We start from the raw sequence: 6,752 nt of genomic DNA on the forward strand, positions 1-6,752 counted from the left end.
TGTAGAACTTGGCAAGGCTTATGCACTCTTTATGGGTATGCACATATGGAAATGTGAGGATGATCATGGTAGCAAGAGTTCAGATCCGCCTTGGAGACCCCAAAGAGAAAGAAGTGCTGTCCAACTTGATGGTTCCTGAACATTTCCCAGTCTGCCGTGTTCTATACAAACATGAGTTTCAATTAGCAGGTTTCTTGACAAGATGAAACCCAGAAGGTTTATGGAGATCAGCCAAGCCAATCCCTCTAGTACTGTAAGCTAATGCACAAAAAACGCTATTGCCCATTGCAGACTTCTTTGGCAGAGAGGGCTCATGGGTACTGGAATTACCACAGTGGAATTCGGAAGCAGGAGATGATAAGGTCACAATGAGATGGGTCATTAGGAGAACCTTGTGGGACAGTGGAGGACAGGAAGGTTTGAGGCAGCTGGTCTTGCCATAGGAGGGGAAAGCTAATGAGGCCACCACCCTCTGTATGCGAGCTATGGACCTAATAGTGTTTGTCAGTGAAACACATCTGATGAATTTAAATTTCACAAGTACACAGTTTGTAACAAAAGTCAACGTGTAAATGTTTAATTAGTGCCAATGTACCAGCAGAGTGTTGTGTGAATCAGAAGCCATCCTGAGGGAAATCAGATGCTGATTGGTCCATTAGCTCTATGGTGGAAGGTGGACATGGAATCATCTTACATAGTGATTTTTTTTTTCACAGAAGTCAAATGTCATGACGGGTTTGTCATAGAGACGTGAAAGAACTGGGATCATTGTGAGTGAGCATTCTAAGGGAGGCTTTGCATTCAGGAGAATAGGAACAAGATGAAGGAAGACCAGCTCTAGTGGCCAAGAACTTATTCGTCATCTCTGGGAGCCAGATTTTAAGGCTGGGACACCGCTACGCAGAAGTTGCCCTGTTACATGTCTCAAGATGAAAACTTCCATCGTTGCTCATTTCCCTCAGCTCAGTATAATTACTGCAGCAGCATTAGCAAGAACATGAAGATTTATTCAGGAGCACTTACCATAAGTAGGATTTATGAGACAAGGTGAAGAAATGATTCTGGTTTTCACTAGGAAGGTCAATATCCATAATTAATTTGGGGTCAATTTTGTTAATTTACTTAATTGACCATCATGAATACAGATTTATATTTTTCTGTATCTTGAACACTAGAAAACATTTCTGTATACAACTGAAAGAGGCTGTCTATATTCCATTTACAAGGAAAGCATGCTGAAAGCCAGTAAACACATATGAAATATATAATTGTACCAGTAAGATAAAATGCAATGTACAAAAACCACAATCATAATCTTCTCCATTGTGGTTGTATCTTATGCATGTTGTATCTTTTATATCTTAATATTTTAAACTGCTATGGATTTTAATTTAATTGCATTCTACAAATAGAAATCCTATATTTTTTGAGATAGTTAGATTCAATGTTTTCTAATTTTGCTGTTTAGACTGGCTTGCCTCACCCTGAGTAGATGGCTGCAATTGTCAAGCTGGCTACCTTTCTTTCACGGACTCCCTGGCAATCTCCACTTTTTCCTTAACTATGCTTCATGGAGTGCAGGTATATCAGAGAGTTCCAGTAGGGTCACAGGGTCATGGGATCATGGGGTCACGAAACTCACCAGTTCTCACATTCACTCCTTTTCCCTTTTCTTGAAGCTCTGGAGTTAGACACTGGGACCTCAAGCATGCTGAGCAGGCATTCTACACCTCAACTGCTTCCCCACCCTTTGACTTCACACACCAAAAGGGCTAGCATTGGGAACATCAGCAAAGTCCTTGAGGTGCTGTTGCACCAAGCCCGGCCCTGCAGAACATGCTAGGAGAAGAGTCTGTGTACGTCACTCCTGGGACATGGACAGAGGCTGGCATCCACACTGACCTTCCCACCTGGAGACAGGTCATACCCAGAGGTCTGTAACCCAAGCATCCCCCAGTGAATAAGGGAGCATCACTCTCCTTTCCAGACTGCTCAGAGGAGTGAAGTTTTACTATGCAGGCTCCTGTTTCAAAGAATTGGATGGATATTATAGAATGCTAGTGTCAAAAACTGACCCTGGAAATGGCAATGAAGAAGCCTCTGTCATGGCTGCACTTTCAAGCTCCAGATGTTCTCCATGCCTTCCAAACCAAATATCTCTCCCACATTGCAGCAAGGAGGCTGGCCATGAGGACACTCAGAAGCTCCTATACCCGATGGTTTCATAAGGCCATGAATTCGATGTAAAATCCACCCAGTGGTAGTGTTATGGGATGTAGCCTTAATGATCTTTTAATATTTTTATGTAGCAACAAAAGTAAATTTTGAGTGTGTTTTTGAATGTGTGCTGGAAAGCTGTGTGTGCTTCCTTGATAATATTGAATAGCAATTTACAGGAGGAATTATGGGTACCCTTTCAAATAGCATGCTTTAAATGAGTAGCATGTCTTCCTCTTCTCATTTTCCTCCTAAAAGTGGGCTTCTTTTGAGATTTACTTTACATAAAGACAAGTGATTATGAAGAGCCCCTGAAGTGGTTTGAAGATTTCCACAGTGAAATTTATTACTGAGGCAGGCTTATTCTAAAATAGGTTAATATTAACATAAACATACACACTTTTGTGCCTCACATTATATCAATAATTTTAATTGAATAAACAAAGCTAATGTAGCTCTTATTCAAAAAATATATATACATTTCAATTAAATCTTTGTATATATAATTATGATATGGGTGGGAATACACAATAAGAATCTTTAACTTACCTGAGTATATGTCCTCTAAATGACCAAGAAATAGCATTATAGATGTAGCTGCATTTGTGTTTCACTTGTCATATGATAGCTTCCAAAGTATTATAATTTTCTTGAGATTCAAATTATTTGGTAATACTGATTTGATGTAGCTATTTGCTGTATATACCAGGCAAGCACTCTATACCTGAGCTCCGTCTTAAGAACTTTAATTTTACACATAGAAGTCTATTCTTTTTGCAGATATTTTTGTCACTCTTGAAGAAAGCAGTGAATCAATAGCATGGCAATTCTCACCAGTTACTTTGGTCTTGTGATCTTTACTGTGTCCTTGGATGGGTCCTCCCTAGAGCCACCCATTTGTCTCCTTCAGCTACCCTTCCTCATGGTATCATCTTTGGGTAAGAGAGGGAGTCTTGATCACAATCAGTAAGAATCACCTGTATTATGACAACTCCAATATGATATGACTTTCTCAGGCATCAAGAAAGTAACCTCAGTTCCTATGTAACCCAGGCACACTGCAAACCCAGGACATTGGCACATCCTCTGAATCTTTACATACCTCTCCCTTCATGGGGTGGGTCCTGCCCTCTGGCCAGCGCAGACCACTGTGGTATACTTTCCTTGGCACTTTCAGGAGCTACCTGTAGACCTTCAGTATAGAGTTAAACAGCAACAACAACAACAACAAACCCCAAAACCGACAACCAATCCCTTCTACGAATTTCCTCCATGTGGAGAAGCAAGGATGTACTTATTATGAGTAAAGGATAAATATACCCTAGCATAATAAAAACAAGTAATCTCTGTTCTAACATAAGGACAGGAGTTCAGATCTCCAGCCACCATGTAATAAGCCAGACATAGTGGTATGGTAATGTCAGGTACATGTTTGGCAGTGTAGCCAAATCTGTCAGGTCCAGGATCAGTAAGAAAAACTTTCTTGACAAATAAGATGCATATTTATTGAAGAAGACAGCTAACATTGATCCCATGGTATACATATGTATACACTACCACACACACACACACACAATCTATGTTACCACAAGCTCATCTTCTCCCACTGACTGCTGTCCCCCTTCTCAAAATTATCCACCACTAATTCCTGTTCTTCCTCTTAATAGGGAAGTATACAGAGTCTACTTCTATAGGAAGATTATTTCTCTGGAAAAAGTTAAAAGACACGCATGTGTGTGTGCGCACACACACACATACACACACACACACACACACACACACACACACACACACACACACACACACACTTATCCCTATGCTCTTAATGCCGGAGCCAAACATAAAGAAAGCCATGCATCATATGATAGCTAATTGACAATACATAAAATCACATAGGAAACAAATCCCCGAGGAGAGTTCTGAAGGAGTGTCTAGACTGTCAAAATGGAAGTGGAAAGACCCCACGCCCCCTTAACTCATTCTTTGGGCAGCAACATGGAATAGGATGGGGTCCTGGACTGAATAAGAGAGGCACACAGGGGCTGAACATCAGTCTTCTCTCTCTGCTTCCTGATTGTGGTTGCCATGTGACCCACTGCCTTTTACTTCTGCAACCAGCATTTCCTCACTATGATGGACTGTCCCCTGAAGCTGTGGGACAGAATACAGCTTCCATCTGTAAGTGATTTTTCTCAGGTGTCTTTGTCTAGCATTGAGAAAAGCAACTGATACAGATGCACATGTCCATGAGGCTACAATAGAGTCTGCTCTGACTTGTGCAGCAGGCATGTACATTTCCCCTTTCCACTCTGCATCTTCAAGAAGTTAAGTGACTCCATGTCCTCTGCACTCAGTGAAACTGAAAGAGAGCCCTGTATGGCAAGAAGGACTTACTAACTCAATTTCATCCAACCTTACTCTCAAAGTAAACATGTGTCATCTATCAGAAGTGAATTTCAGGCATTCCATCAAATAGAAAGCTTATGGTGGTCCAGAGGTACATTCATCTGTCTGAAGTGGCTTGTGCTGTGGTCATTTGTCCATGTGTTCCTCACCTAAAGATTCAACTGATCTCAGATTAAAAACTTTCAAAAATGTTAACTTCCCTGGACACAAATGGAGTTTTCCTCCTTGTTAATCTTAGGCAACAGACACAGTACAGTAGCTATTTACTTTGTATTAACACTGTGGTGAAGAATATAAGCTATATACAGAACACTTAAGGTATAAATGAGGGTGTTCATGGACCGTGGGCCAAAGCCTATGCTGTTTTATGTTCGGGACTTGGAGTTCCTCAAATTGGACTTGCTAGGGGTTCTTGGCCAGCCTTCTGCAGATACTTAGAAACTGCCCTTTATGGAGGGAGGCCACAGGCAAGATGGCATTTTTATGCCTTGGGTGAATTTCAAGGAACCTGAGATATGGAAGTCAGAAGACCTTGGTGATCAGTCCACAAGGGCCCCATCCCTTCAGAAATACAGGAAGTCTGAGCCTATGTGTGCTCAATAAAATAGAAAACTCAAGTTGTTTGTTGCACTCACAGGGTGTGCTGCATGCAGGGCAGGAACACCCACCCTCTCTGGGGCCTGTCTTGTCTGAGTGCTTCCAACTGATGAAGAGGCTCAAATGTCCAGGAAGGTTTGCATTGCAAATTCTGTCAATGTTTCTCCAGCTCCTCCAACCCCCTGCCCCCTTGCTCCTAAGGGCCTTTCCTTTTTGTGTTTGCTTATCCTGATGTCTCTCTTTGCATAAAAAGCAATCCCATAATCCTTTGGATCAAAGAGACTGGGGTTTATTGACTGACTTCCTGGTGTCAGAGGTTAGAGCACACTTGCAGACACAAGGGATATTAGGAAATAAGAAAGGGCTACAAATTTGAAAGTCAGGGATAAAATCCCAGCACCCAGAGAGATCTTCAGGGCTGTAACAATCACTACTGTAGATTTTGTATGCATCTCTAGAAGTCAGTCAAATAATCTAGGCAAGAAAATAAATCACCCACAGATAAGACTCTGATAGAGGAGTCACTGCTCCACCAGACTACACAACTAAACAGAGGACTGGAGCCACCGAAACCCCAGGAGCCATATCATATACCAAGATCATAACATGAGACGGGGGGGGGGGGAGGCTAAGGCCTGGGATGAGAACATGCCAGGGTGTTGTACTCTTGAAGAGAGAGAATGCCAGCATATTGCACTCATGAAGATGCAGTGGAAGAGCCTCAGGTGTGCCCAAGAACACACCCGACAGCAGATGTCTAGCTTGATGGGAGCTGCTGCCCGTGGGAACCCAACACTGCCATAAACTGCTAATACAAGCATGTTCAGGAGCTTGGGCAGAATCATTCTAAAATAGCCTATGCCCAAGACAAGGATACTAGATAATTTGGTTAGATCTCCTTTCTCTGCCTAAGTTGAGGATACTAGTTAATGTGACTAGATCCCCTGCCTCTGCCCTGGGGGTTGCTATCTTCTTTACTGATTGGTAGCATGTACACAGCCAAGATGGCTGATGCACCATCCAGGCAGTTTCCATATCTGAAATCTCAGTCCTACCAAGTAAGGCTTGAGGAATGTGAGCAATGGGCAGGAGCTCTTGATATATTTGAGGGTAGGCAGGACATACAACATATCATGGCAATCTGAGAATATATTATGAGAACCAACTACTAGAAAATCGAGAAAGATTTTGATCCCCTAGTGAAAGGAGAGAGTCCCTGGATTATCAGCCCCATGGACTCCACGACACAGGACTAGAGCCTATGCTAATGTGGACACTTGTCACCAAACAGGTGGTCTTTATGGGGGGCTGAGTGTCTCCTTCTCAGACTTTACTCATGATTGCCTCTCTGATTAGATTTATCATATAAATACAGATATTCTGCCTGATCTGACCATGATGCCCAGGACCGCTGAGGCACACAAACGGGAGTGTGCTACCTGGTACTCACTCCTCTACTGAATGAAGTGAGGGCTGAGGCTTTCATAGATTCCACTATCCAATCAAGCCCTGGTCAATCACAGGCATTACCC

General features: G+C 42.4%; 1 long non-coding RNA gene across 1 annotated transcript; it reads left to right on the forward strand.

Moving 5' to 3' along the window:
• Positions 1 to 325: 325 nt before the first annotated feature.
• Positions 326 to 2,344, forward strand: LOC116083813. The gene is made up of 3 exons (XR_004115923.1): positions 326 to 1,047; positions 1,469 to 1,581; positions 1,680 to 2,344. It is a non-coding gene; the product is annotated as an uncharacterized LOC116083813 (long non-coding RNA).
• The last annotated feature ends 4,408 nt before the right edge of the window (positions 2,345 to 6,752 follow it).

Source organism: Mastomys coucha, unplaced genomic scaffold (genome assembly GCF_008632895.1).
Source record: "Mastomys coucha isolate ucsf_1 unplaced genomic scaffold, UCSF_Mcou_1 pScaffold8, whole genome shotgun sequence".
Lineage (NCBI taxonomy): Eukaryota > Metazoa > Chordata > Mammalia > Rodentia > Muridae > Mastomys > Mastomys coucha.